The sequence below is a fragment of the Galeopterus variegatus genome, unplaced genomic scaffold (assembly GCF_000696425.1).
Source record: "Galeopterus variegatus unplaced genomic scaffold, G_variegatus-3.0.2 Scaffold1240, whole genome shotgun sequence".
NCBI classification, from domain to species: Eukaryota; Metazoa; Chordata; class Mammalia; order Dermoptera; family Cynocephalidae; genus Galeopterus; species Galeopterus variegatus.
Window position 1 is genome coordinate 202229 of NW_007727351.1, and position 12935 is coordinate 215163.

Below are 12935 nucleotides of genomic sequence, written 5' to 3' on the forward strand. Positions count from 1 at the left end.
AAAAAAAATCTTCATTAATCTTAACCTTCATAAATACTGTCTACAAACAAGCAATTTGGTGTTTTTTTCTCTCATGCTTTTTTTCTAAACTAAGAAAAAGCAATTTTGAACATTATGGAGATTATAGAGCAAGTATATACATATGTCATGATTTCATCACTTAATTTTATGAGCATTAACCAAAATTTTTACAAACACATTCTAAATATTATTTTAAATACCTGCAAGGAATTCCACCTTATGGAGATATTATCACATTAGTACATCATTCTTCACTCACTGAATATTTCGGTTGCATTTATTCTTTTATTATGGATAAATATCACAACATCCTTGCAGCACATAACTGCTTTCTCCTGCGGCTAAGACTGGAACAAAAGGATGACTCTCAGTTTCCTAAGGAGATGGGAGGTGGGCAGTTTAAGGACCGGTTCTGCAGCTTTGTGGCTTAGGTTCCCTGGGACAGTGCTTCTGCCATTCTCTCAGCCTTCCCCTCAGAGTTGCAAGATGAATTCTGTGAATCCATGTATCACATTCTCACAAGACAGACAAGAAATGGGAAGAGGCAGGGACACCACGCCAGTCCCCTCCTCAACTCCCCAGATGCCCCCGCCCCACCCCCAGCAGAACCTTTCTTAGGTCTCATTAGAAACACTGGGTCGCTAGGCCACCCCCAGCAGCAGAGACACGAGGAAAGGCTGTACTACCTGAAGTCACTACATGGGAGGAGAGGTAGACAAGAAAGAAGAGACTAAAGACACGGCTAGGAAGACAACCAACTCTACTTGCTAAGATTATCTTTGTTTATAAATCTTTTTCTATATTTCTTTTTTCCTGAAGAGTGAGTCTTCATAGGGGAACCACTGATCTAAAAAGGCATCTTATACATATTAACAGTTGTATTCTAAAATGGTGTTATTTCTCACTGAATTGTTACCACGGAATATGACCATCACGGAATGTGACCACTACGGTTTTTGCATGTTTGGTATATTCACAGATATTGAGATCCCTCAACCCAGATAGTGTTTAGTTGATATAGGGGCAGAAATATATGTAAGTGTGGCTCTGAAATGAGAAAACCATGTGTGTGTGAGTGTATACACGTGTTTGTATGTGTGTGTCTGTGTGTGCATGTGTACGTGAGTACATGCATGTTAGTGTGCATGTCTGTGGATTTGTGTCTGAGTACATGTATATCTGAGTGTGTGCATGTGTGTGCCTGTCCGTGTGTGCATATGTGTGTGTATGCATGTCTATGTGTGTGAACACACACACATGTGTGAGTGTGTGTGTGCATGTAGTTCTGCTTTGTCATTGTCAGAAAAGGGAGGCATGTAATGTTCTGCCTCAATTAGCTGAAACCTCAGTTTCCATACTTCTAAATAGATGTGAAGGTTTCTGTACACTATCTTGACTGAATTTTCCTCAGCAGCAAATAAGAAATGTGCCATGTGACAGGTCATTGTTGCTTTTAAACTTCCATCTACTCACATTAAAAGAAGGGTAACATTTCCTGTGTCACAGGGTTACTGTAGAAGCACAAGAGATAATGTGACATCATCCATAAAGCTGAACCCTAAAGAAGGAGAAGTGGTCCAGGTGACCAGGAGGGGGAAGGCCGTTTTAGAGAGAAAGGGTCCTATGGCAGGTCCAATTGGGGTGATGATGGTGATGACAGTGGACACAGGATAAGGGCACTGCCGTGGAGAGTCTCTAGGACCATGGGGGCCACAAGTGTCTATGAGATGACCAGCAGGGAGTCCCTGGGTTACTTCTGCAGGGAAAGAAATGTGAATCTTCATCTTCTGATTCCCGGCCTGCCCACATGTGCCAGGGCCCCTCCCTTCCCAGGCACCGAGTTTGAGGCAGCTTCCTGCGCATTTCTGCCTTGGAGCTCCCCAGGTGAGGTGCTTCCCAGGCTCAGGGAAGAGGCTATCTCTTTTTCCTCAGGTCTTTGATGTCTGTGCTCCTGAGCAGTGAGGCTCAAATACGGGTGGAGCATTCATTAAAGCAAGGCCAGAAGAACGCTGCTTCATCAGTGTGTGGAACTATCAGATGGCTCCAACATCTGAACCCTTTGATTTCTTTCTTTATTTATTTTACTGAAACATACTTGATTATACATATTTGTGAGGTACAGAGTTGAATATCAATACCTGTGTACAATATTTGATGATCAAATTAGGATAATTTGTATATTCATCATTATAAAACGTAATCATTCTTTGAGTCCATTACCCAATTTCTTGCTAACTCCCCTCCTCCTTTCCCACCTCTAGTCACCACAGTTTTGTTCTCTCCTTTTGAAAGTTAGATGTATTGTTGTAATTGCCTTATTCCCTCCCTCCCTGCCTCTCTCCCTCCCTGCCTCTCTCTCTCTCTCTCTCTCTCTCTCTCTCTCTCGTCTAGCTCCCACTTATGAGTGTGGATATTCAATATTTCTCTTTTTGTGCCTGGCTTATTTCACTTAACATAATATTCTCCAAGTTCATCCATGTTGCTGCAAATGGCAAGATTTCATTCTTTTTTATGCCTGAGTAGTACTCCATTATGTATATATACGTGGATATTCAATATTTCTCTTTTTGTGCCTGGCTTATTTCACTTAACATAATATTCTCCAAGTTCATCCATGTTGCTGCAAATGGCAAGATTTCATTCTTTTTTATGCCTGAGTAGTACTCCATTATGTATATATACCACATTTTCGATATCCAGACATCTATTGATGGACATTTAGGTTGGTTCCAACTCTTGGCTATTGTAAATAGAGCTGTGATAAGCATGGGAGTGCAGGTATCCCTTCAGCATGATGATTTCCGCTCCTTTGGGTGTATACCCAGTAGTGGGATTGCTGGATCATGTGGCAGTTCTATCTGTAGTTGTTTGAGAAAACTCCATACTCTTTTCCATAATGTCTGTACTAAATTACAGTCCCACCAACAATGTAGAAGAGTTTCCCTTTTTCCACATTCCAACCTGCATTTATTATTCTTGGTCTTTTTAATAATGGCCAGTCTAACTGGGGTGAGATGATATCTCAATGTGGTTTTGATTTGCATTTCCCTGATGATTAGTGACATTAGCATTTTTACCTGTACCAGTTGGCCATTTGTATGTTTTCCTTTGAGAAATGTTTATTCAGTTCCTTTGCCCATTTTTTAATCAAATTATTTGCTTTTTTACTTATGTTGCTTGAGTTCCTTGTGTATTCTGGAAATTAATCCCTTGTCAGATGCATAGTTTGCAAATATTTTCTCCCATTCTGTAGGTTGTCTTTTTACTCTGTGGATTATATCCTTTGCTGTGCAGAAGCTTTAGAGTTTCATATAATTCGATTTGTTTATTTTTCTTTAGTTGCCTGTGATTTTGAGATCTTATTAATAAAGTCTTTGCCCAATCCTACTTTCTGAAGTGTTTCCTCTGTGTTTTCTTCTAGGAGTTTTATGGCTCCAGGTTCTTATATTTATGCTTTTAATTCATTTTGAATTGATTTTGGCATGTGGTGAGAGGTACAGTTCCAGTTTCACTCTTCGGCACATGGATGCCCAGTTTTCTCAGCACCATTTATTGAAGAGGTTGTCCTTTTCCCAATGTATGTACTTGGTGCCTTTGTCAAAGATCACTTGGCTGTAAGTACATTGATTGATTTCTGGGTTCTCTGTTCTGTTCCATTGATCCATATGTCTATTTTTATAAAAAGTACCATGCCATTTTGGTTACTATAGCTTTATACTATAATTTGAAGTCAGGTAGTGTAATGCCTCTGGCTTTATTTATTTATTTTTTTGCCCAAGATCACTTTGAATATTCTGGGTCTTTTGTTGTTCCATATGAATGTTAGGGTTATTTTTTCTATTTCTGTGAAGAATGTCATTGTTATTTTGATGGGGATTGCATTGAATCTGTGGATCATTCTGGGTATATGGACATTTAAATAATGTTGTTTCTTCCAATCCATGAACATGGAATGTTTTTCCATCATTTTGTGTCCTCTTTAATTTCTTTCAGTGGTGATTTATAGTGCTTATTGTGGAGATCTTTCACCTCCTTGATTAAATTTATTTCTTGGTATTTTCTTTTTTGGTAGCTATTGTAAATAGGTTTGTTTTTTTATTTCTTTTTCTACTAACTCATTGTTAAAGTATAAAAATGCTACTGATTTTTGTGTATTGATTTTGTTTCCTGCAACTTTACTGAATTTGTTTACCATTTCTAAGAGTTTTTTTGTAGTATCTTTTAGTTTTTCTATATATAGGATCATGTCATCTACAAATGAAGACAATTTGATTTTGTCTTTTCCAATTTGGATTCCATTTATTTCCTTCTCTTGCCTGATTTATCTGGATAGTACTTCCAATAATACATTAGATAGAAGTGAAAAGAGTGGGCATCCTTGTCTTGCTCCCCTTCTTAAGGGAAAATCTTTCAACTTTTCTTCATTCAGGATATATGTGATAAGTTTGTCATATATGCCTTTTATTGTGTTGAGACACTTTCCTCCTATATGTAATTTATTAAGAGTCTTTGTCATGAAGGGATGTTGAATTCCGTCAAATGCTTTTTCTACATCTATTGAGATAATCGTATGGATTTTGTCCTTGATTTTGTTGATGTGTTTTATCACATTTATTAATTTGCATATATTGAACAAAGCTTGCATCCTTGGAATGAATTCCACTTGATCATGATGTAGAATGTTTTTGACGTGCTGCTGTATTTTATTTGCTAACATTTTGTTGAGGATTTTTGTATCTATGTTCATCAGAGATAAGCATCAAGTCACCTATAAGGAAGTCTCCATCAGACTAACAGCAGATTTCTCAGCAGAAACCTTACAGGCTAGAAGGGAATGAGATGATGTATTCAAAGTACTAAAAGAAAAACTGACCAACCAAGGATACTATACCCAGTAAGGCTATCCTTCAGAAATGAAGAAAAAACAGTGTATTTCCCAGATGAACAAAAACTGAAAGTTCACCACCACATGACCCACCTCACAAGAAATCCTTGAGGGAGTCCTACAGCTGGAATTCAAGAAATGATAATCACCACCATGAACACATGAGAAGGAACAAAATCCACTGGTAGAGCAGATATGCAAATGAGAAAGAGAAAGAAACTAACTCATACCAACTCAAAAAAATAAGGAAGACTGAAGACAACAATGAAAGGGAAAGAGAGGGGGAGAAAAGGTATTTAAAACAATCACACAAAAATCAGTAAAATGCCAGGAGTAAGACAATACCTTTCAGTAACAACCCTAAATTTAAACAGATTGAATTCCCAACTGATAAGACATAGACTACCTGAATTAATTAAAAAACTAGACCCAACTATATGCTGCCTACAAGAAACTCACCTCACCAGTAAAGACTTAAACAGACTAAGAGTGGAGGGATAGAAAAAGATATAACATGCAAATGGAAACCAAAAATGAGCAGGAGCCACTAATCCCATATTGGATAATATAGACTTTAAACCAAAATCTATTTAAAAAAAGACAAAGGTGGTCATTATATAATGATAAAGGGATCTATCCAGCAAGAGGATATAACAATCATAAATATATATGCACCCAACATCAGTGCAGCCATCAATATACATAAAGCAAACACTATTCAACCTAAAGAGAGAGATAGACCCCCAATATGATAATAGGTGGGGACCTCAGCACCCCTCTATCAACATTGGACAGATCATCTAGGCAACAAATCAACAGAGAAACATGGGATCTAAACTATACTTTAGACCAATTAGACTTGGCAGACATCTACAGAACATTCCATCCAACAACTACAGACTGTATCTTCTTCTCATCAGTACATGGAACATTCTCCAGAACAGATCACAAATCAAGTCTAAACAAATTTTAAATAATTGAAATCATTTCAGGTATCTTTTTAGACCACAACAGATTAAAATTAGAAATCAATAACAAGCCAAACTTGGAAAACTATACAAATACATTGAAATCAAAAAACATGCTCCTGAATCACTTATGGGTCAGAGAAGAAATTAAACAGGAAATCAAAATATTTCTTGAAACTAATGAAAGTAAAGAGACATCACACAAAAACTGGTAGAATACTTTATTAGCAGTACTAAGAAGAAAGTTTTTTGCAATAAAAGCTTGCATCAAAAGAATAGAATGACTTTGAATAAACAACCTAATGTTACACCTCAAAGAACTGAAAATACAGGAAAAATTCAATCCCAAAATCTATGGATGGAAAGAAATAATTAAGATTAGAGCAGAACTAAATGAAATAGAGACCCCCCAAAATGATATCAAATATCAATGAAACAAAAGTTGTTTTTTTTTGAGAAGATAAACAAAATAGAAAATAAAATTAGACCAACTAATAAAAGAAGAGAGAAGACCCACATAAAAATGAGAAATGAAAAAGGAAACACTACAACTGATACCACAGAAATGCAAAGGATCATTAGAGCCTATTATGAACAAGTATTCACCAACAAATTTGAAAACTTGGCGGAAATGGATAAATTTATGGACACGTACAACCTACCAGGACTGAACCAAAAAGAAATAGAAAATCTCAACAGATCAACATTGAGGAACAGGACTGAAGCAGTAATCTGCAGTCTCCCAACAAAGAAAAGTCCAGGACCAAGTGGCTTTACTGCTGAATTCTACCAAACCTTTAAAGAGGAATTAATACCAATCCCTTTCAAACTATTCTGAAAAACTTGAAACAGGCCATTCTCCCAAACTTGATGTCTGAGGACAGCATCACCCTGAACCTTTCAATTTAGAAATAAGCTTTCCTAGTATCCCTGAGAGGCTCTGCAAGAAAAAGTAAAGGGCTGACTGTGGAGGTGAAGGAGAAGAGGATGCATGTGGGCGAGAGATGGGTCCTTGGTCCTGAATCTAAGTCCTGGGTTTGCCTCTTCGTGCTGCTCAGATCAGGGTAAGATTCCTGATCTCCCTGAGCTTCCGCTCTCTGTTTGCTTGTGGCCTCATAGATTCCCACAGGTCTGTGGGCAAACCCCAGAACTGCAGACTCCTGTCCTCCAGAGGTGGAGCATTACCTCCTGCAGGAGAAATGACTCCAAGTCTTGTCTGCCCCATGCAGTGATGCACAGTGTACAATATGACAAATGCCTGACGCGGCCCCACCTTTCCATCCTCCCCGCCCTGCTTACCAACTTTCCCCTCAGTTATAACTTCACTAGTAATTTTATTTCATTTACACTTAATGGCTTTTCACGGTGGCAGCTGGGACAGAAGATCAGACTATATGATTTCATCCTGGATCAAGAACAACTCCTGACTGTAAAGATGGGATGGCCACTGCTTAATCTCCAAGGAGAATGTGAAATGACTTAGGCAGGTGGACTCTGAGACAATGTGAGTTTCCTTCTTTGCACCTTGTACAGACACCAGATACTGCACATGCAGCCTCCGCTGAACAGAAAGATGCAGGGCTTTATGGCATATAAATGGTGCTATTTCATATAGAGATGTGTGCATATAATTTTTACTGTATATCTATATTATATAATGCATTATGTTAGATATAAAAATGAACATTTGTTGAATTAACATAGTAAACATTCCTGCATTTATGTGTGTGTATATACACACATGACATAAATACGTATTCATGTATATATTTAAATTTAAAGATGCACATTGCATATTTGCATATATATTTTTAGCAAACAATTTCAACCTGTGGCTGACATATATCAGCATCTACACACATAAGTGCAACGTATCACATTAGTACCTCACATTTCTCTCATGTGTGTGCTCTCTCTCTCTCTCTCTCTCTCTCTCTCTCTCTCCCCCATTAAGATACAATTGAAATAAAAATGGATATGGAATCAAAAGTTCTGAGCAGAAGACTTGGTCTTCTACTTTTACCTGCTTGACCTCCAGGCAAGTTAATTAAACTCTCTTAGCCTCAGTTTCCTCTCCTGTAACAGTGGGATAATGATCCTGTCCTGGCAGGAGTTTTGTGCAGACCACAGATATTGGGAGTAAAGAGCCTGGGACAATGCCTATTGCAGAGCAGAGCTGGATTATTGCATCATTTAGTATCTATTGAATCCCAACCATGAGATGGTCCAGGCCCTGGTCCACGCCCTGGATATGGAGATGAAAGAGAGTATGTCCCAGCCCTCAGGGAGTGCCTTTTCTATGGGGGAAACAAATGTGAAAATAGACACAGCAACACAGCATGATGTGTGCCTGGCCTGGGCAAGGGGCAGGGGCTGTGGGATCCTAGAGGAAGGGGCTGATAACTGGGATACCAGGGAGAGCTTCACAGAAGATGTGGAAGTGGTATTCCTCATTGGAGAATGGGTAGGAATCCGTTCCAAGAGCAAGATGGCAGGACAGTGACTCAGGTAGACGTGTATGCTGAGAGGTGACAAAGAGGGTGTGGGCATGTGCGTTTTGGGAGTAGCCAGGAGTTTGGGTATGGCGTGGACACTTGTTGCACTAAATATTTTGAGCTATTTTCTTATAGGCTAGAGATGGGATTCCAGTTTCCAGGCCTTGGTCTATCTCCTCTTTAAGATGAAAAACTTGAATAAAACAGCTTCAAGGCCCTGTTTAGTTCAAATGCGCCATAGAATGACAACATCAGTAATGTCACATGAGCAGACTCTGATGTGGGGACTGAATTCCTGACAATGCCCTTTAAATGTCACCTCATCAAGATTTCCTTAGTTGTTATTATAATGGTTCTCTTCCCTTCTTGAATAATAAAAAAAATGGACATTAAATTTAACTTCAAACCCCCAAGATAACCAACTTGTTAAACCAATTTGGGAGGATATCAGCAGCACACATAAATCTGAAGTTCTTACAGCCTCGATGACTTCATCTTGAACTAAACTCCTAGTGATGAGGCTCCGGCAGGTACTGAACACCTGCTGTGTGTCAGGCACTGTTCTAGGCACTGTGGCCCATGGATGAAGAAACATGGCCCCTGTCTCCAAAGAGTTCACCTTTGGGAAGAGACATAGAAGTGATCAGATCATTAAGATGTAGAATGTTAAGAGTGGTTGAAAGAAGTATCCGATGATATGAAAATGCAACGAAGGCCCTCTTTACCCAGGCTAGGAGTACCTATCTTTATAGGTTCTCCTCATTGAGAACCAACCAGAACCCTGAAGGGATAAGGCTGTGGTGAGGAGGCAGGTGGAAGGATGCACTGGACAGAGGGAGTAGCAGTCCCAGGGGTTGCAGCAATCCACAGTGAGAGGAACAGCTCATCTCATGCTCATTTGGTGGTTTCTCTGCCACACAGTGTCAGGACAGGAGAGCAAAGAGAAACCCCATTTGAGTTACACTAAGCCTCTAGAGGTACACTGCAGAGACCCTCTGAAGATTTAGGGTGGGGTAGTGGGCCTCCAAAGACAGAAGTCAGGGCAACAGAGCTGAGAGAAGACCTCTGAGGAAATGCAAGGTGCTGCTGAGTGCGCCAACTGCAGTGCTGCTGCTGAGTGCGCCAACAGCAGTGCTGCTGCTGAGTGCGCCAACAGCAGTGCTGCTGCTGAGTGCGCCAACAGCAGTGCTGCTGCTGAGTGCGCCAACAGCAGTGCTGCTGCTGAGTGCGCCAACAGCAGTGCTGCTGCTGAGTGCGCCAACAGCAGTGCTGCTGCTGAGTGCGCCAACAGCAGTGCTGCTGCTGAGTGCGCCAACAGCAGTGCTGCTGCTGAGTGCGCCAACAGCAGTGCTGCTGCTGAGTGCGCCAACAGCAGTGCTGCTGCTGAGTGCGCCAACAGCAGTGCTGCTGCTGAGTGCGCCAACAGCAGTGCTGCTGCTGAGTGCGCCAACAGCAGTGCTGCTGCTGAGTGCGCCAACAGCAGTGCTGCTGCTGAGTGCGCCAACAGCAGTGCTGCTGCTGAGTGCGCCAACTGCAGTGCTGCTGCTGAGTGCGCCAACTGCAGTGCTGCTGCTGAGTGCGCCAACTGCAGTCCTTCTGAATGCAAAGTCCAGGGTAGCAAGGCAGAGGTGATCTCCTGCAGTATAGAAATCCAGGGACAAGTTGGAACAAAATAACTTCTAAAGACCTTAAAAGCTGACAGCTGATGAGAGAGAGAGAGAGACAGAAAGAGAAACAGAGAGAGAGAGAGAGAAAACAGACAAAATTTGGCAGCTAGCCTATAAAGCATGAGGAGATTTCTAGACTTTTTGAGTGTCCAGATTCCAAGGAACTGTCTCGTTACCTCTTTTGAAGTAATTGAAGCCAATTGTGCACTAAATCTAAATAAACATGTGAAATATCTCAGTTTACACACAAATTAGATCGACAGCACCACATCCTCCCCTACTGGCAGCCTGTCACGAAGAGTGTGCCATTATCTGGAGGTAAATACTATTTGTGTCCATTTCTGCTATTCGTCGATACACAATGTGTGACATCATGTCAAAAATTATAAAACATACCGTGAAGAAAGAAATTGTGACCCATGGTCGAGAGAGGAAACAGTTGATAGAAACAGAACCAGAGATTATCCAGATGTTGATCTTTTAAAACAATAAGACAGAGACTGTAAAGTAAATATAAGTAATTTGTCATGGATGAAAATGGTGTAGCATGTGTGAACCGTTGGGAAGTTTTCATGAGGACATAGAAACTATTAAAAGGAACTAAGTAGAAATACAAGAAATGAAAGATACAAAATCAGAAATGAAAAGTCCATTTGAAGGGCTTAAAATCAACCTAGCAGAGGAAAGGAACAGTGAACTCAAACACAGGCAAACGGCAAAAATCAAACTCACACATATAAAGAAAAAAAATTGAATAGAAAGAAACAGAGAACCTGACAGAGAACAATATCAATCAGTCAAACGTGTGTAACTGGAATACCAGAAGAAGAGAAGAGAGAAAATAAGGCTCAAGAAATATTTAAAGAGTTAATAGCTGAGACATTTAGGATTGCTGGAAGCTATCAACCCACAAATGCAAGATAACTCCAAAGTTACTCCAAGCTCAAAGACACACCTAGGGACATTATAGTCAAAATGTTGAAATGAAATAGAAAGACACAATCATAAAATAAGCCAGAGGAAAGACACATTACATACAAGGAGATAATTACACAAATAAAGGCAGATTCTCATTAGAAACAATGGAAGCCAAAACAAAAGTTTTATTTATAAATGGAGACAAAACAAAAACATTTTCAAATAGGTAAAAACTGAGAATTCATATTCAGCATATTTGCACTGTAAGAAATGCTAAAAGAAGTTCTTAAGCTTGAAGGAAAAGGTTGCTAGAAGGAAGCCCAGATCTACAGGGAGGAGTAATAAAAATGAGAAAAGGAAAATATGTGAATAAATATAGAGCACCTTTTCACTCTCTGTGTATCTAGATATATGTGTGCACATGTGCACACACACGCACAGGCTACTGGTTGTTAAAACAAAAATAATAGCAGATTATAGATTTTAAATATTTAGAAATACACAATATGATAAGGTCACAAGTTATAAAAGGTATTATAAATGGAATCATACTTCTAAGGTTCTTACATTATTCTAAAAGTAGTATAATGCTATTTGAAGGTAGACTATGATGTGTTAAAAGATGTATGTTCTAATCTATAGAGCAACCAATACAAGATAACACAAAGAACTAGAGTTTTTTATTTATTTTTTATTTATTTTATTGTATTTTACTTTCATTGAAACATAATTGATTGTACATATCTTGGGGGTACAGCATTGACAACCAGCACCTGTGTACAACATGTGATGATCAAATCAATATTCTTAACATATTCACTACTATAAATCATAATTATTCTTTATGCCACTTACCAAATATCTCCCTAACCCCCAAGAACTACAGTTTAAAGGTCAATCCAGAGTAAATTTATCTTTCTTTTAATTTTTAAAATTGAATTTTTTTAAGCAAAAAGTGTTTTCTACAAATTTTATCTAAAATAAAGGGAAAGCAAAACATCTTCCTAGGATATTCTTATCCATTTATTTTAAGTTCTCACCGTGCCTCGATCCCTTGATCTAACAGCCTTTTTCGATTCCTTTTTAATTGGCATGTAATAAAACATCTTTTTCATTTCTTTTCATATTGTCTTTTAACATATTAACTTTATTAACATACAGTAAAATTTACCCTTTTGGGTGTTCAGTTCATTTAGACGAATGCACATAGTTGTGAAACCACTGCCACAATTGAGACATAGAACATTTCCGTTACCCTCTAGGGTTCCCTCACGCTGTCCCTTTACTGTCACTCCCCACCCCCTGCTATACTCCAAGTCTCTGGCAGCCAGTTACTAATCTGCTTTCTGTTTCTATGATTTAGCCTTTTCCTGAACTGGAGTTTAAATGTTTATAGGAAGCAGTAGTGGAGAAGTTGACTTTATACCTTGTGGTTTTGCATAATATGTCATGATTCATACTTGAGAAAAAACATTCCATAATATATAAGAAATGTGTCTATTTCTTCAGGAAAGAAGGACAGAACTGGTGGCCCGCAGGTCAAACTTGGCCTGTGAGATGACCATTATTATTGTTGTTATTATTATTGCTCATGTGGCTTTTTAAAAATCTGAATTCATTATCATCATTTAAACATCTTGCAATTTACATTCAAACTCACAGGCCCAGCTTCTCCTGAGGAAGCGTCTGTAAGGCCACACCGAGCACACGCACATTCCGACAGGCACGCTGGGCAGGAGTTGAGGACCCCCACTCCCCACCCAGAAGGACGGGTGCATCACAGTTTGCCACACTTGCTGCCACCCCTGCTGTCTCCCCCTCCTCAGGCTGGCATTTCTGCCATAGCTTCTTCCTCATTTTATATCCCTGCCTGGCCTATTTGTATATTTGGGTTTACAACCTCTGCTTTAAAACATCCCTTATCTAGGGCCGGCCCGGTGGCGCACTGGATAAGTGCGCCGCTTGGGAAGCGCGGCGGCGC